The 18893-nt window shown below is 40.9% G+C and overlaps 1 protein-coding gene across 7 annotated transcripts in view; it reads left to right on the plus strand.

Moving 5' to 3' along the window:
- CUX1 (cut like homeobox 1) overlaps positions 1-18893 on the plus strand; it is a 273426-nt gene that overhangs the window by 23859 nt on the left and 230674 nt on the right. The gene's annotated exons all lie outside the window — the stretch shown is intronic.

Raw genomic sequence — 18893 nt, forward strand, 5'->3', positions numbered from 1 at the left:
CCCTTTTTTTTTTTTTTTTTTTTTTTTTTTTTTCTTTTTTTTTTTTTTTTTGTTTCCCTCAGGATGTGCTGTCTTTTTCTTTTCTTTTTCTCCCCTTCCAGTAAGGAAAACACCATTTCCTCCAGTGCAAATGAGTAATGGTGATGCAGGTCAGTTCAGACTTTTATATTGCCACTTGTTTACATAAAAGTGGCCTGTTTTTCAGAAATCAGCTATTTCTTTCTCATTACTTGTTTATAGTATTGTGATGCTGTGCAGCCTTTAAAGGTATTCTGTGCATATTTTGCCCAACTGTAACTCACTTTAATGTTTATCTATTTTCTAATAATACTTAGCACAAGAGGTGCCCTTTCTTTCTTTTTTTTTTTTTTTTTTTTTTTTTTTTTTTTTTTTTTTTTTTTGTTTCCCTCAGGATGTGCTGTCTTTTTCTTTTCTTTTTCTCCCCTTCCAGTAAGGAAAACACCATTTCCTCCAGTGCAAATGAGTAATGGTGATGCAGGTCAGTTCAGACTTTTATATTGCCACTTGTTTACATAAAAGTGATCTGTTCTTCTGAAAATCTGTAATTTTCATGGGAACTGTGCATTAATTTTAAACTCACTCTGTTCACAGCACAGGAAGGTACTTTCCCTCTTTTTCCTAAGGTTGGAAATCACAGGGGTTTTTTCTGCTGTCCCTCTATTTGCTAGAAAATTGGTTTTGCTGCTGAGGTCCTTCAGTGCCTGTGTGGCTGCTGCGTTGCATGTTCCACCACCTGGCCCCTTCTCCCTGCCAAACTTCAGATTTCTTTGGTCTTGATCTTTGCTATTTCTGAAGCAAATCCCCGAAACACTTTTTTTTCCACCCCCAGTCTTCGTCTGCCTTGCTATTATTTCCCCCCTTCATAAAAATAAATTGCAGAGCTGATCTGGCTGTTGGATATCTGCCCAACTATTGTCCCATACCAAGGAATAAAATTTCCAGCCCTTCGTGCCTGTTCTTAGAGCTCAGCTGGCTGCAGGCTTAGATTTTTCATTATAGGGCCCTTTTAGAACAGATTTAGAATGGTTTTATCAAGTGATGAGGGAGTTGAGTTCTGTGTTTTGCAATGCAGGGATAAATGTTTTCAAATAATAATGTCCTGTAGTGAATAAAATGATGCTCCCAGTCACTGGATGGTTTTTCTTTGGCAGTGGGAGACGTGGATTTGTTGGTTGATCTTTTCTAGGTAAGAATAAGTAATGGCTTCTTCCCATAAACTCAGTAATATTTTAATTTTGGTGATTCAGTCTTTAATATAAATACAGTAAAGTGACAGGCTTCATGCCCTTAATATTTAAGGCTTTTAGTCATCCTTAGAATTAATTCTGGTTTCAGCAGAAGCATTTATTATTAAAGAAAACACAGAGTCAGATATTTAATTACTTGGATTTCTTTTTTTAACACATTTTAGGAACATCTGTGGATCCTAATGAAGCCAGTGAGCATCTCAGACCCTAAAAACTGCCTAAATTTTTACAGTGACATGGGAGGAGGGGATGGATTAGCTTGGAGGGCAGGGTACTGTGAAGATTCTTGGCATATATTTTCAGATGACTTACTGTATTTTTAGCTGGTGGGTATGTTCGGTGTCATTCATTTTAGGCAGCAAGACCATCCATTTATTCTATACTGCTCAAATTTCTGGGTTTTCTGTAAAATACAGTGGAGTTTTCTTATGGCGCTGATGTAGAGTTGGCTGATCCTCAGCTGTGAAAGAAATACTTATGTTGATTATCTTTGCTTCACTGTTTTCTTTAGATTTCAAGAGGTTGTGCTTAACATTTCAAAATTAGTTAGAGGACTCCTTTCAGACTGCTAAATTATACCTACCAGAAGGCTGCAGAGCGAGCTCTGCGTGCCTGCCTCAACTTAGCTGCTCTTGATGGCACTGCAAATAAATTATATATGTAAGCAAATTATTTTGAAAGCAGTAGTTTTTAAATTGGGACAAGGCTTCTCTGTGTGTTCATACATCTCGTGCTGTAGCTGGTTAACAGGTGAATTTGAACCTCTTCCAAATTTGGTGTCAAATTTTCAGACAAGCGCAATGCACAAATTCTCCTTTCTACCCTTTACAAAGAGGAAGGAAGGGGGGAAAAAAACCCCAAATCTATTTCAGTACTTTCTCAGAAGTTTACTTGTATAAATTTCTCTTTTTCTATGAAACTATACTTTAAAATTCTTGAGGAGTGCTCGAATAATTGTGCTTTTTTAGTGAATCCTATAGATTATTGAGAGGAATCTGTCTGGACTCTTAGAAAACACTAATTTAAAATAATTAAATATTTTAAAAAATATTAAATAAAAATATAAATAAAATAGTAAACAAAATGAATAGAAATATTAAATAAAATATTTTAAATACTAAAGTATATAAAAAATGGCAGCTCAAAATTTTGAATAATCTTAATATATTTTGAATCAACATGGGATTAGCAGATACTTTTACATATTTATGCAGGGTGGCATTTATGGCAACATCAGAGAAGCTTTTCCTTCACCCTCAGTTCTCTCCAGTGTCTGTCCTGACCTGAGAGCCCAACTCTGCTTCGCACAACGAACACAGACATCTCCAGCATTGAGAATTTTGCCTTCTAGTCAGATCTTTTGTTTTGTAATTACATTTTCTTAAATGCAGTTCTCTGCACTGTTGTGGTGCAGAGGAGTTTCAAGGCAGGGAGCTGTGCCTGTGCTGCAGCTCCTGTGAGTGTAAAGTAAGAGGAGAAAAATGTTCTTATCTTTTTCCGTTATCTCTGCTTACCTCACTTTTTTGGGGGTTGGTTGCCACCTTAGGAACACACTGCTGCCAAATGAATCTAGTGAAAATCATAGAAATACTGCTCAAGGGGTGGCTTGTTTCACTTGTAAATGGAAATATTCTGCTGTACTCTCAGGTCCTGTGTTGTTCCAGATAAATCAGCACATGGTATCAAATTAACTCCATTGTTCTTAGAGTGCACTTTATTACAGATATTCTGACTTGGGTGCCTTTTTACGGGTTTTGTTAAAATAAAGGATTAATTAGTTAAATAATTAATTTATTAAATAATTACTTGAATTAATAATTAATTTATTAAATAATCCAAAGTGAGTGTTTGGCTCTGCTGATACTCCGGGAGCTGTGAGTTCTGGTGTGCTCAGATCCCCCTGGAGCCTGGCTGCTCAAGTGGGCAGAACCTGCTCTGGGGTTTGTGGCTGACCCCCCTAAATGAGCAGCAAGGTGGCTGCCCTTGAGCCATCCCCTGAACGTCCTGGGCTAATCTAAGTGGCATCCTGGAGAGTTCTGCTGCAGCATTCAAGGCAGCAGCACAAACTGATGTGACTGATGGTATTTGTGGATTATATCAACATCACTGGGTTATCTGCAGCAGCAGGAGGAGGAGGACTGGAAACAAGGATGAATAACATACTAAACAACTAACTAAAAGTGCCTAATGAACAGGAAAAGTAGAATTATAGGAATTATAGGCTGTAGAGTTCACAGTTGTTGTTTACTTGACATCCTTTTGGTAATTTCTCTAAGAAAGACTGGGAGAACCTAGTAGAGGGATGACAGCAAATATTAGGCAATTTTCTGGAGAACAGAAATAGTTTAGAGCAGGGAGTTGAAGTATTTGTTGCAGCTGGATTTAATTAACAGAAGGTGAGTTGGGTTTACCATTGAGGTGGTAACATAAGGCTCAGCTCTTTATATCTTGCAAATGAAGAATTTCTGAGCAATGTAATTTGTTTTAGCAAGAATTGGTTTGCTCAAGTGTTTTACTGGTAGCCGAAGGGAGTGAATATTTACAGGAAAAGGCAGGGGGAGGAATTTTATCTTATAATCAAACCCCACTGTATTAAGAACCAGTTTGCTAAAAGGTGGCATTACTGGACAGCATTGCAGAGAGTCTGAGGTTTTGACTCAAAATAGGTTTGGCAGCACTGAGTAAGAGCTTTGTGTGTGTTTGTCTGCCAAGCACAGTATTTAAACCATGGCAGTGTGTTTCTTTGTCATTTAGCCCTCTTGCAGAGAGCAGAAAGATCTTAACCAAAAATTACAAGACATTTTGATCCAGAAACTCCCTGCAGCAGCTAAATTGCTGTCTTGCTGTTCATATTTAATGTTATCCTTCGTTCTAGAAATAAGAATTTAAGTGACTTGAGTATCCTGAATACACATTTCGGCTTCAGGAGAAGGTGTCATTCTAAGAGTATCTTCCTAAATAAAAAAATAATTCTGGTACTTTCATGTGTTTCTAGGTGTAGTTATCATAGGCCTAAATTATTTAAACCATAAAGCAGCATCTTGCAGGAAATTTCTATTCCTATGATTTTTTTTTAAAAACATATAAATATTTCAAGTCTATGCAAAAGACAAACCTTGTATAAAATACTATATCACCCATGAGTAGGAGAAGTTATTAAAGGTAGGCACAGGCTGAGTAATGAAATGGGGACATCAGGTTCCTCAGAATAGCCTGTTACTAAGGGATGCTGAATCCAAGGTAAAAACTCCTGTTTCTTCTCATTTCTAGTTTTTTTCAAACCTATTTAACGATGACTTGAATATATCCAATCTGATGTTGATGATGGTAGTTACTGTGGATAATGATCAGCTGTTGCAGCAAAAGGATTCACTCAGCTTTTTAATTTAGGAAGCAGAATGCTGATTTTTTTATAAACTTGGCCAGCAAACAGAAACCAAGACGATGGCAGTCTTGGATGTCGCTTTATTCTTCTGTCTGCTTTCCCAGGGATCAGCAGTAGTACTTGGAGATTTGAGTGGTTTGGTCAGCATTACCTTTTTCAGCCTTTATATTTCCATAATAGTTCATAAACCTGCAAATAATGGTCTGCACTGAGCTGAGCCAAAAATGAGTAATTTCCTTTTTTCTCCACAGTACCTCAGAGCTAGTCTGTAAGATTCTCCCCAATGGAAGAATGAGACACATAATATACTGGAACCAGGGCTCATAAGAGAACCAAAATTAAATTAAAATAATCCTAAGAATTACGGTTTGTTTTTTTTCTGCAGAGTAGTCCCTTCATCCTTCATCTGCCCAGTTGCCATTTAATAAGCTTTTAGGTGTTTATTAGAATATGTGCCATTACCTTGCATCTGTTCCACTCCAGGAAATTGGCTGTTATCATCTGTTTTCTTCCCAAAATATTGGCTATTCCCTGTATGAGACTCTACCCCCTTAAATATGGTATTAAATGTGGTGTTGATGCAGGCACAGTCATCTTGTGCCTGTTCTGTTTTCCTGCTGTTGCTGCAAACAAATGTGAAGAATCTTTCCAAAAAGAAAAATCCTCAAGGATCCTTCATTAGATGTACTCCTGGGAATTGGTAATAGATACTTGAATATCATTCATTTTAGGAGCAGGATTTTGATGCCTATTAAAATCAAGGTACACGCTAAATATTTACCCTGTTTGTTTGGAAATGTGTGTTCCTTTTAACACAGCTTCTCGTGCAGAGGAAATGCACAACTCTCCAGAGCACTGAGCAGTGCTTCACAGGGATATCAGGGTTTCCACTGAACTGGGACCTTCATTTCCCAATTCCCAAATGATGCTGTGCAGGCCCTTGGCTGGCCTCGTGCAGGAGCAGATGGTACAGCAAGAAGAGCTCGCGAGTTCTGGGGGCCAAGGCTTGCAGCAAGCAGGAAAAAAAAAAAGGAAATGTTAATTTAGGAACTTTAAAAATCCCCTGATAAAGAGAAGGGAGAAATGCCAAAGGGAAGAAACAATAATGTTGCTCTAAAAGTGGTGTTCTAAGCTCAGACCTAGGACTGAAGCTGTCCTGATCTCATTTGTGCAAAAGCTGTAAAATCCAATTACTCTGATATCTGGAATTTAAATAACTAGAAACTTTATGTCTAGTCTTGCCTTGCTTTTAACTTTCTTTACAGTGGGAAAAACTGTCCAAGTCAGTGATAAGGAACCATTTTCTGTGGGGAGGAGTTTGAAACACCACCCAAGAATGATGTCATTGCTGACACTGTTCATATCCTGATTGGAAATCTGCAGCGGTGGAAGACAGCAGGATGTATTAGGAATGCTGTATCTTTATAAACTTACTGGGCATTGGTTTAGGTGTTCTAAACAAGTCTTGGCATATAGAGCAGCTTACTAGCTTTACAGAATACTGATCTACTTTTTAACTGGAAAAAAAGATCATTACTCAGAGCATCCGGTAAAGTGATAGTGCACGGATTTTAGGCTGCAGTGCCTTTTTTTTTTAATGTGTTTAAAATGGAAAAGGTACCGAGGTCTTTGCAGGTAAAATCCAACACCATACTCTAAAATATTAAAGGAGAAAAGACTTGGAAGCATCTGAAAAGGAAGTGGATTGTTAGAGTTGCTTGAGAATTTCTTTTGCTGTCTGTTTAGGTAATCATAATTAAAAAATGCCTGAATGATCTTAATAACACATGATTCAACTGACAAGCACTAATTGCTCTCTATCAGGCCAAGAGAAGATGAATGTTGTCAAGAAAACCACAAGTCAGACAAGCTGATTCTCTTCTAGTCTGACACCATGTTCCCATGTACAAACCAGTTTTTACTGGAGTCTTTCCAACATCAAAAGAAAATCCTTGCCTTCCCATTAATTTTCGTTGCTGGCAGGCTCGAGCTGTTTGTGACGAGTTACTTTCGTTACTATTGCTGGGCTGCTCATGCACAGGGTTGTGCAAAGGCAAAAATGTAAACAGGTTTCTCAACTTCTCCTTATCTTTGTAGTTAAACTGAGCACATTCTTGTACTGAAATATAAAGCATTAGGGATTAAAAATGATTTTTTTTTTAATTCTCAGAGGAATCCTTTTCTTTTTTTCTTTGCCCTGCAATGTGCAGTGCACTGGGCCAGGTAGGATTGCACTATTTTTCTTCAAAGATCTTCTTTTTTTAAGACAACCTATGCAAATGATGTTGTTGCAGTGAAAAATCCCAGTTTTGTATAGCAGATGCTATCTGGCAGGATTTCCTGCTAGGTGATGTGTATCTAGTGCCATTTTTTTCTTTTGTTTTAAAGATGCCTTTTTTGTCTGTGCTCTAGTCAAATGAAAAACTTGTCCTTTGTTGCTTGACTTTTCTGTATTTCTTGATTTAGATACAAGCAGTAGGAGATATTCCACGTTGTTTCATACTTTCCATTTATATTTGGACATGGGTTGCTACATGGTGTTGTGAGGGTATGGGTCACTGGGGCAGCCATCTACCCAGATAAATCCAGTGACCTTTCTTGTAAACAGGGCTTAAAAAACAGTGCCTGCTTTGAATTAAGTAAATTCTGACTTAGTCACTCCAGTGTTAATTATGAAGGGGAGAGCATGTTATGTTTTAATGTAGGTGTCAGACTCTTAAAAAAAAAAAAAAAGAAAATCTAGGAAAACCTGGGATCTTCTTGTAAACAGAATATCTCCTTTAACCAGATATTTTAAGTTGGATCATTAAACCTCTCCCTAGAGCTCAGTAGTGCCAATTCATCTTTTAATTAGTTTTTCTGAGGAAGAGGGATATTGACTTGGTTGTGAATTCACCCTGCTCTCTGGAAGAGCTTTAACTCAATCCACTTTCTGGTTTTATGGAGAAGAACAGAATTCAGCTCCTTAAAACTTCACTGTAATTCTCAAACTTCAGTTCTCAAACAGCGCTGTCAGTTATCAACCTTTGGAATACTTCCCTGCCATATCTGAGGACTGCTTTAACTATATGATGGCCACCTTTAGCAAATCTAAAAGGACTTTGTGCAGGTTGAAACTGGGAATTGTCCCTCAAATTTGGCACTTAAAACAGAGTCCCCAGTCAGCATCTTGGTGCTAAACCTGGTATTGAACCAGAGTGTAATAAATTCCTTTTCCTTACCAGATTTCTTTGCTGGTGACAAAACCCACTTGCTGAAGGGTGATGTTGAAGTGCAGAGGGGAGGATGGTGATGAACATGTGAAGGGAGCACTGAGCGTTCCTGACTTGATTTCCAGCAAGTCCCAGTCCCCCCCTATTTCCAGGGTCACCCGTACAGTTGTTCCCCAGTGCTTGGCTCACTGACAGTAGAAATAAGAAAATAAATCAGAGTAGAGAGGCAAGACCATGAGCTGACAGTAGGTTGATTTGTCATTTCAAATCTCCTGAAAACAAAAAAGTACCTGTGTTTCTGTGTCAAAACTATTATCAAATCCGTCTGAAATTATAATAATCTCTGACAGTTTAACAACATCATGGGTTATAAAAAGCATCATGTAAGTAAGTTCCTTTTCTCAATTTTTGCACGTGATGGGGGAACAACAAATTCCCTTTTTCCTCAGCTGGTGCCCAGTGCTGCTGGTGCTGCAGCAGGGGATGAGGGGACGTTTTCAAATTGGAGGGCAGAGCCCTGTGCTGTCAGCTGGAGTTCAGATCCTTTCAGGGCAGCAACAGGAGAGGATTTGTTTGTTCCTACTTCAGAGTTTTCTGCAGAAAATAATTAGAACCCTAGAGTCTGTCCTGAAATGACAAAATCCTTTGCTTCTGTAGAAAAGTGAACAACTATTTAAAAAAGGAAGAGGGGGGAGGAGGAGGGATTAGCATGGAAACTATAACTGTGTTACCTGAAAAGCACCAGCCAGTCATGGGGTATTCTGAAAATAGCCATGATCAAATCTGGTTTTAATTTTTCACAGTGGTTTAGATAGGATAATTCTGGCATGTATTTGAGTAAAATATATTTAAAACGATATTGCTCCTGCACCTTCTGCTGTACAGAACAGAGCAGTGTTGGGGTGTCAGTAATATTAGAGTTCTTATATTTCAGTGGAATATTTAAGAAATAATTTGGGAGTTTATTCATGGACTTTCCAGCAAGTCCATCCGCTTTGGTATGTGTCCTAGAGGAAGGTATCAGGAGCAGATGTCCCAGTGGGCTGAGCAGTGGCTGCCCCCAGTCACAGCCGTGCGGAGGTGCTGGCCGCTCTGGGCCGTGCCAGTGACACAGTGTCCCTCTGCCAGGACAGCTGCTCAGCAGCCCCGCAGGTGCTGAGGTGTCGGTGTGTACCTTTGGAGCATAATCTGGCTATGATGAGTGTGTTCCTTGGCAGGGCACGGGCAGCCAGGAGCGTGCCAAGCAGCGATAAGCAGTGCCATCTAGGGTTGAGCCTGGCCAGGAGCTCATCCTCAGAGCCCTGGCTGAGCACGCAGCCCCAGCCCAGAGCTGGAAGCTGTCCAAGGGCAGAGTGTGTCATTACTCACACAGAAATATGGTTTTCTTCAGATGATAATATGTATTTTAAAAGTACTGAACAGCACGCCCTGAATCTTAGCAAGAACTAATCCTCTTGTTGTATCCAAAATACATACCTGTGCCAGGGAGACTTAAGGTTGTTTTTGCTGGGTCTGTGATGTTATGTGAAGTCTGGGGTGTTCCATGGTGTGTAGGGAGGGGATGAAGCATTTGGGCTGTTCTTTAGAACCAGAGGATGTTACCTTCAGGCTGCTCCATGTGGGAGAACTTCTGCTTGAGGAAAAGTTACTGCATGGATTTGAAGAGCAATAACGCAGTTTGATACATGGTTGAGCAGACCTACCCACGCCAGATGAATTGCCCAGAAGTCACTGGGTATCCTGTCTGGGTCTTGATGGCACTGCAAACTTTATCTTTTCAGAGGTGGGATTGGAATTAAAAATTTCATCTTTTCCATGGGGCAACATGTTTGAAGTTCAGAGCAGCAGAGTGCTCTCACAGCACATTCATGTTTATGCCATGCATCCCCATTCCTCCTGCTTTGCAGCTGAGGCATTCCTTAGGGGCAAAGTCTGTGGAAAAGTCAGCTGCAGAACTGACCCAGAAGGGAAGAAAATTTGTTTTACAGATGAGGTTTGTGTGTAGCTTTGGGGGAACTCATTAAGCTTGCCAGCAGATGCTCTGGTCTCGTCAGCACCATCCAGAAAGGCCTTGTGGTTTAGGCTTTGGATTGCAGTTTTCCACAAACACCCACATTATTTTAGGGTAAGGAACTGAGGAAGGTGCCAGTGTTGGAGTTCTGTGCTGTCCTTTAGTGCCCAAAGTGCCAGTCTGGGCCCACACTGCAGTTGTGGTGCTTGCTGGGGACGCTTGGGCACAGCCTTTGCACGAAGCCATGGAGAGCAAAGCCTCCAGTCCCCACCCACACACCGAGTGCTGCCTTTCTTCAGCCACACTCACTTCCCATCTGCTGGGGGTGCCTGTGGGCAGGCTTGGGTTTGCATTAATTTTCAGCAATGTTTAAGTTCAAATGGCTCCAACTTACAGCACTAAAATCATACTTTAGTGGACAGAAACAACTTACTTCCCAAAATGCTGAGCAGTCTGTGCCACCTTCTGTTGCCACATTATAGCAGGATGTACAATAGGCTGTGGGGTTTATTTTTTTCTTCTCCTGGGAGGTTTTTGTGGGTGGAAAACCCTCGCTATGGTGAAGGAGTGCAGTGAGTTTATGTGAGGAGAGGGGCTGGAGGAACAGAGTCACATCTGTCAAGTGCAGCTTGTGCTCTGCAATTCTTGTGAATTCTGTGGGCTTAAAGGGCCTCTTCTGACCCATGTACCCAACCTTTGTTGAACTTTCAGTTCATACTGAAAATCATTCATTTTCCAAGGAATTTACCTGCCTTTTGGTTGTGTGCTTTAGCTGGGGGGTTTGACAGTGAGCTCAACCTACTTAAAAGGTAATTATTTTAGAGATGCCCTCCACCCCACCCCAAAGCAGCGAGCGTGGTTTGCCTTGGCATTCCAGATCTGTGCTTCTTCCTGTTGCAATTTCTCTATTTGCTAGCTTCAGGCTTGCTGATTTCCTTATTTATTTAATTTTTTTTAACCCTTTATTTTTTTTTCCTCTAAAAAGAACTGGTATAAACTTCAGTGTTCTTTCTTGGCTCTCCTGATCAAATGACTAAAGGCTGGAGTGGGAAGAATGTCTGGCCTTTGAGTCTGTGATCTGCTGATTCATAGATAAATATCCTATAAAATACATAGTTGAGCTGCTCTAAGTTTAGGGCTGAATATTCTTTCATGATCTGTTTGGGAAAGAAGCCACAACTTGAGTCAGACTTTCCAGTTCAGTATGTCTTGGTTGCAGTATGATTAAGTTCATCAGCCTGACTGAAAGTAAAGTCCTGGTTCTTGCTCTGTGTGCTGAACTCATCCAAGTGCCCTTGCACTCTTTGGAGAGCCAGGTGAGCCAGCCTTGAGATCCCCCTGGCAAATCTGCATCACTGTGGGCCTCAAATTCACATATTTGTGACCCTGGAGCATTTGATACTCATCCTTGCAATTAAATAAATTAGGCCTGGATTCAAAGTATTAAAAAGAAAAATCTGTCTATCAAACTGTTTAGGAGCATGGCAGAGAAAAGCCCAAAAGCTCTTTTCCCCCTCTTTTTTTTGCCCAAAGTGCCCAGCCTGGGCTCACACTGCAGTTGTGGTGCTTGCTGGGGACGCTTGGGCACAGCCTTTGCACGAAGCCATGGAGAGCAAAGCCTCCAGTCCCCACCCACACACCGAGTGCTGCCTTTCTTCAGCCACACTCACTTCCCATCTGCTGGGGGTGCCTGTGGGCAGGCTTGGGTTTGCATTAATTTTCAGCAATGTTTAAGTTCAAATGGCTCCAACTTACAGCACTAAAATCATACTTTAGTGGACAGAAACAACTTACTTCCCAAAATGCTGAGCAGTCTGTGCCACCTTCTGTTGCCACATTATAGCAGGATGTACAATAGGCTGTGGGGTTTATTTTTTTCTTCTCCTGGGAGGTTTTTGTGGGTGGAAAACCCTCGCTATGGTGAAGGAGTGCAATGAGTTTATGTGAGGAGAGGGGCTGGAGGAGCAGAGTCACATCTCAAGTGCAGCTTGTGCTCTGCAGTTCTTGTGAATTCTGTGGGCTTAAAGGACCTCTTCTGACCCATGTACCCAACCTTTGTTGAACTTTCAGTTCATACTGAAAATCATTCATTTTCCAAGGAATTTACCTGCCTTTTGGTTGTGTGCTTTAGCTGGGGGATTTGACAGTGAGCTCAACCTACTTAAAAGGTAATTATTTTAGAGATGCCCTCCACCCCACCCCAAAGCAGCGAGCGTGGTTTGCCTTGGCATTCCAGATCTGTGCTTCTTCCTGTTGCAATTTCTCTATTTGCTAGCTTCAGGCTTGCTGATTTCCTTATTTATTTAATTTTTTTTAACCCTTTATTTTTTTTTCCTCTAAAAAGAACTGGTATAAACTTCAGTGTTCTTTCTTGGCTCTCCTGATCAAATGACTAAAGGCTGGAGTGGGAAGAATGTCTGGCCTTTGAGTCTGTGATCTGCTGATTCATAGATAAATATCCTATAAAATACATAGTTGAGCTGCTCTAAGTTTAGGGCTGAATATTCTTTCATGATCTGTTTGGGAAAGAAGCCACAACTTGAGTCAGACTTTCCAGTTCAGTATGTCTTGGTTGCAGTATGATTAAGTTCATCAGCCTGACTGAGAGTGAAGTCCTGGTTCTTGCTCTGTGTGCTGAACTCATCCAAGTGCCCTTGCACTCTTTGGAGAGCCAGGTGAGCCAGCCTTGAGATCCCCCTGGCAAATCTGCATCACTGTGGGCCTCAAATACAAATATTTGTGATCCTGGAGCATTTGAAACTCATCCTTGCAATTAAATAAATTAGGCCTGGATTCAAAGTATTAAAAAGAAAAATCTGTCTATCAAACTGTTTAGGAGCATGGCAGAGAAAAGCCCAAAAGCTCTTTTCCCCCTCTTTTTTTTTTTCTTGCCCCCAAAAGGGAAGTTCAGAGAGGAACTGGTCTGTGTAAGTGTTTAGTTTTCTGTGGTGAAGAAAATAAATGTTTTTGTGAAATTTGCACTTGTGGGGAAAGAGAGAAAAGAGATGAGTGCTAAACACAGTCATACGTGGTCCCTGCTTCGTTTTTTGTGGAAAAAAAAAATTATGTAGCAAAATAAATTATGTACAGTCTGAGAAGCACTTGTTTTCTTTCTTGATCTTGTTAAAGCATTTCTTAACACAATGGCTTTTTTTCTCAAGTATTAGCATTAATTACTGAAAATGTTAATAGGTTTTGTGGATTGTACAAGTGGGAAGACTAGCAACAACCTGATATTTCAAACGAAAATAATATTCCATCCTCTAGATTCAAAGATAATTCAGCAAAGTAATAAAAGCTTGTGAAATCATATGGAATAAAGCTTTATGTCACTTGACTCCTTCATCAGATAGAAAGCAAATACCTCATTTCATTGGCCAGAACTCTGTGTCTTGGAAATGACCCTGCAATTTTTTATTTTGCATTTTTATTTTGCAATCCCTGATTTTCATGGATCTCTGTGGTGCCTTCCCGCCCCTCCTGGAGCAGAAATCTCCCACCCTCTGAGTCCTGGGCGTTCTGGCTCTCGGGGCTGCTGCTTCCTGCAGTCAGCGTGCACCAACCATCACTCTCTAAATCACACACTGCAGGGCTTCATTAAAAATCTGGAGAACCATCTTATGACTGGGCTGATGATCTCATTTTATCCATACATGGTACTTATTAAATAAATACCTTTGAAGCATAGGAAACCGTCTGGGAACTGACTTGTGTTTCTTCCTCTGCTCTGTTATCTTCATTTGATTGGTAGGACAGAAGTCCTGAAAATATTTTCTAAGGGAAATATACATTGGAAATAAAGCAGTGCTATTCTTAGCTCTCTTTGCAAACTTCCTACTTTTTTTTTAACTTTTTTTTCCCCCTTGTGACTTTGCTGTTCTTCAGGTGCTTTAACTTTGTATGTACCCTGATTTCCCCCAGGGGAGGATTTGGTGAAGTCCTGAGCACTTTCAGACCTGACTCCAAGGCAACAGGAGGTTTTCCAAGAACTAATTCTGGCCGTTTCTGCGAGAATCCTTGTCAGCACATTTTTTGCTGTAATGAAACAGTGAATAAACCTGAGTATTTTTGGTAACAGTGGTACACACCTCTAGGGAGCCCGTCCTTTGAGGATGGGTGCACTTGGAGACTCAGGAATTGCACATCTTGTGCATGTTTGTGCTTTAGTCATGAGGAGGTGTTTGTGCCAGGCCAGGACAGAAGCTCAGGGGAGTGAGCTCTTATTGTTTCACCAGGAAAAATACTCAGCCTCTCACCTTCTGTGGTTATTAACTGGTTAGCTGGAAGTCAGAGCCGTGAAACTGTGACTGAAGGTGTCATCTCCTTAGGTTTGGGCTCCTTTGGAGGCATCCAGAGGAGAGATCCTACGATTGTGGACACATGGGATGGGAGGAATCTCCAGCAGGATGCTGATGTCCTGCCTGAGAAGGGCCTGTCACCCACCTGTGTCTCTGTCCTAGCAGAAATTGGGGATCCCCACAGATGAAGTTCCCCCATCATCACCTCTCAGTTCTGTACCAACTTTGCAATGAAAATGCCCCTTCTGAGCATCCCAAGGAATGATTTTGGCTGTTCCTCCTTAATTCAGACCCTCCCAATTCAGACTGTGCCTCTCTGATTTAGCAGAGTGTTGCTTGCAGTGTGACATGAGCTCTTAGTTCCCAGGCCTTATAGAAGGTCCCTGTGTTAGCAAAGTCAACAAATGTTTTGCACAAGGACGTAGCTACTCATCTAAGCCTTAATTTTTACCTCTTGGTGTTGTTACCTGTGCAAAATTTGACAAAGCAGCAGCTGGAAAACTCCTGATGAAGAGGAGGAGGAAGCAACCACCCAGCATTTAGCCCAGCATTGCTGCACATTGTGCTCTGGACTTCCCAAATTGGATTGAACATTTTGATTGAAAAGATTGTCAGCACTATGCAAATGAGAGGGAGAAGTGAAAGTGCATCTCGTGCAAGTAATTCCTATGTAGATAATTTGCCATAAAAATTTATATTGCAGTCCTTAAAACCTTCAGAGATTTATTCTGTCTAGGGAAAGGTGATTTATATGGTATTAAAACACTTTTTATGTTCCAGTCCTTTAGATTTAATGTTTATTGCCTATAAAAATGAAATCTTCCTGTGGATATTTAAAAGTTTTGGTACTGTGTGAAATATATATTCAGCTTAGAATCTGAAATGCTTTAGAGATGCAGTAAATAAGTGATGGAGTGTTACCCCAGGTTCACCAGCCTCGGCAGTCCAGCCTTACTCCAGGGCTGAATCCATTATGTAGGTGGCATTCTGCTTACCTTAGACATATGGTAAAGGAGAGCATGTAATGGCAGAAGTAATGTTTAATTTTGTCATTCTGTTTTGACTGACTATTTAGGGCACTTTGTATATTTGGGTTTTTTTGACTGATGTGAGTAGTCAGTATAAAAATGCAGCAGTGGCTTTATTCCTTACCCACAAAGGGCTGGATTAAAGCACAAGATTAGGGCACACTGCAGGAGTGTCAAAAGAAGAAAAGGCATTTTGCATCATTTCTCTCAATTACCCGTGGTAATGGGGGAGCAGGACCAGCAGTGCAGGGCTGCTGCAGTCCCTGTGGAGAGATGGGCAAGGAGGAGTCTATTTCTCATCTCCTTGTTGGTGATTTTTGCTATCTCTGTTCTTGTCTGGGCAGAGACACAGAAGGAACTGTACTGCTTTGAAAGCATAATTCCCAACCTCACCCTCTCCCCTTTTATCATGGACAGTTTTTTAAAGCATAATCTATCTGTCTAGAAATGTGTCAAATACAAAGCATGGAGGATAGAGCAGCAGATCAAGTGAGGCTTTACACAAAAATAGGAAAGTGTGTGTAGGTGTTTGTTTTGCCTTGTAGCTTCAGTAATGGTGGTGCCCTGGAGAAGTAACTGAGGTAACACACTTTGCTCCTTCCCAAACATTTCCCAGCGTTTCAGGGTCCATCCCACAGCAAACCTGAGCCAGATCAACCCTAAACAGTGTCCTGCTGAGTGCTGAGGGAGGTTGAGGAAAGGCTGGCAAGTCCTTTGGGGATTTTTTGTCTGCAATTGCAGGTGGATGGCTGCACATGGAGCACAAAGATTAAAGACTGATTTACAGTCACGTAACTCGTACACCCAGAGATGATGCTGAGGAATCACCAGCAGTGCTGTGTTGACATCAAACAGCAGCCAGCTATCCCTTCCCAAATTGCTGTTTTCTAGCAGGAATCAAACATTCCTGTGGGTGCCTGGCTGGATTCCCCTGGAGCCCCAAGCCCTGGTCCCCAGTTCTCACACCTCTGCCTCCTCCCCCTGTGGGAAGGGCTGGGATGCAACTGGGATGTTGCAACACCAGGCAGCCAAGGGGATGGCAGCAGTTCAAGAGGAACTCTGGTGAAACTTCCCAGGGCTGTAACTGTCTGTGCCCTGGCACGTGAAAGCCAAGGAAGCGTTGGAGTGGCAGTAGAAGTCGGGGATGTAAATGCAGCACTTGATGCTGCATGTTCAGCAAAGGTGTTTTGTTTGGTGTTCAGAGGCAAAGCCAAGCTGGTGTCCTCAAGTCTAAGGTAAGGCAGCTCTCAGAATGGGACACACAGCAAAACATACCAAAGAAGTATCAGAATAAAACCTTTATTTAGAAAATACACAACCAACCAACCTCCCAACAAAACCTAACACACCCCTCCCTTCCATTTTTATTCTGGTCTTTAGAAGAACTTTGAGAAGCCAGACATATTCTAAATGTCTTTTTCTAGGTGTTGTGAAAGAAGTGCTTATAGGGTTGAGAAATATGATTTAGCTAAACTTAAGTGGAAAACAGGAGCTGAAGAAATACTCAGGCATTAGCTGGTGGTTGTTGTTCTTGGTTCCCTCATTGTCCAGGCTTACATCTCTAACCTGAGGTGACTGCTACATTTCACACTTTCTCTTCCCCCAGCACTGGTTCTGTGGATCCAGAGAATTTTCTGCAAGGTGTTCTCAGTCATCTGCTTTGGATGTCTGTCCATAATGCAAAAATTAAATTCTCACTTTTTTTTTTTTGTGTACCGAAATCTGAAAATCCTTAAGAGGTTTTAGGGTCTCTGGGATGCTGCTGTTAGAGCAGATGTCTACAGATGCCTTTGTGTAGAAAAAAATTACTCTTTAATTTAGATTATCCTTTGTACTTATCACCCAGATACACTGCCAAAACCCAGCTCTGGTGGTCTGATAATTCCATGGTTTTGTGGAGTTTCATATTTGTTCAGTTGCTGCTTTTGCATTAAGCTTAGTAGCTACATGTACACCCAGAAATGAGTTTTCTTTTAAATACATAGATGTTCTTTAGCTACATCTTTTTTTTTGTCTTTTCCTAATCATGAAGGATCTAAACTGAGCAAGAAAGAAAATCAGTTTCAAAGTGAAACCTCTGTTGTTTGATACAATGTGTAGCATGTTGTGTCATCTCAAAAAAGGCATTTTTGGATCGGTTTCATATTGTCAGGCCTGGGGCTTTATAGTGTTCCATCAGTTTTCTCAGCAGAAGTGTTTGCTGGCATTTGGATGAGGGTGTCCAACCTCTTGTTCGCATATTTGAAAGCTAAAATTTGGCTTCTCTTCAAGAGTGTCTAGATAAGTGATGGAGGTACTAGAGGCAGTGAATCTGAGAGAGCAGCTCAGAGGTAATCCAGCTATTTATTTGTGGTTTGCTGAAAAAGCACATGGGAAGGAGAATGGCAGCAGCAACTTCAGGCTCTTCACTAAAAACCTGCAGTTTGCTGCTCTAGGTCACAAAATTCAGTACTGGTTTGGGGTCAGAAATGTGTTTCTGATTAAATACATAATATAGATAGGAGGCTGTTCATGAGGGCCTGACTTTAGTTCCTAAAGGACTCTGATAGTCCTAGAATCATAAAACAGTTGAGTTGGAAGGCACCTTGAAGATCGTCTTCTTGGTTTCAGCCACAGTAGAAGGGAGGGGAGGTATTTCCATTTTATCAGGAAGTGGTGCTCTTTATTTCAGTTTTCATACAGGATAGAGATGTGTGTGTATTTATATATGGACTGAAAATTGCTGTATGACAGAGTGCCTGGCAAAGACACAGACATAAATGATTTCTTGGTAACGAGATCACTTGTGTCCCTGGTACATCATCTGCCTCCCCAAACTGATGGGAAGCAAAAATTACTGTATTGGAGATAACTGTATTTGTAGTTTCTTTCTGAGTGTGGGGAGGGAATGAAGTAATCTGTTCCATCAGCTTGTAAAACTGAGCTAATTAACAGACAATCAGCACTGATTGAGACAGCTGCATTCTTTACTGCAGGATTGTAAACACAGAGTCTTCACAGAATTGTTTTTACTGCCCTAAAGTGCAAGAAATTGAAATTGTATTTGATAGCCAAAATTAAGGACTTTTTAGTGCCAGTGTATCATAGCGAGGTTGACAGTGCCACTGCAGCTAAATCTGTTGTTTTCATTCTAGGGTGATTTGTTACAGTGAATAGTGGAGGAATTCTGTAAATTATCACCAAACATTATTTTTTTTTTCCTGGTTAAAAAAGTGTTTTAGCTGTCCTGTCTACCTTAGTTGTGATCATGGAGCAAGTAGATATTGGCTGTCCATGGCTTGGTGCCTCCTTGGAGGCATCTCCTGATTGGAAATGCCAGATTTGCAGTGTTTAAAAACTATTTTATAAATGCCTTTCTTAATGCATCACTTCTGGAAGGTCTTTAAATATTTCCTGATGTACAGTTTAGGGTATGCTATTAGAAATATTGGTTTAAAAACAGTCCGTGTTAAAAATACAGATAATAGTCCTTGTGGCTCTGAACCAGCACCATTATTAGCATGAAGCATGTTAGTTTTTGTTAAATGCAGTTCTGGCTGCTGTCAGCTCCAATCCAGCCTCCTTGTGACTGTACACCAGCTAATTTTACTTCATGAGTCAATTCTGCTATTTTCCTTTTCATGTCACAGAAAATGAGCTTAACTAAGTACTGCAATATGTTGTTGGGAAACACCTAGAAAAGGCATTCTGC

The sequence above is a fragment of the Passer montanus genome, unplaced genomic scaffold (assembly GCF_014805655.1).
Source record: "Passer montanus isolate IOZ18808 unplaced genomic scaffold, ASM1480565v1 scaffold44, whole genome shotgun sequence".
Taxonomy (NCBI): Eukaryota; Metazoa; Chordata; class Aves; order Passeriformes; family Passeridae; genus Passer; species Passer montanus.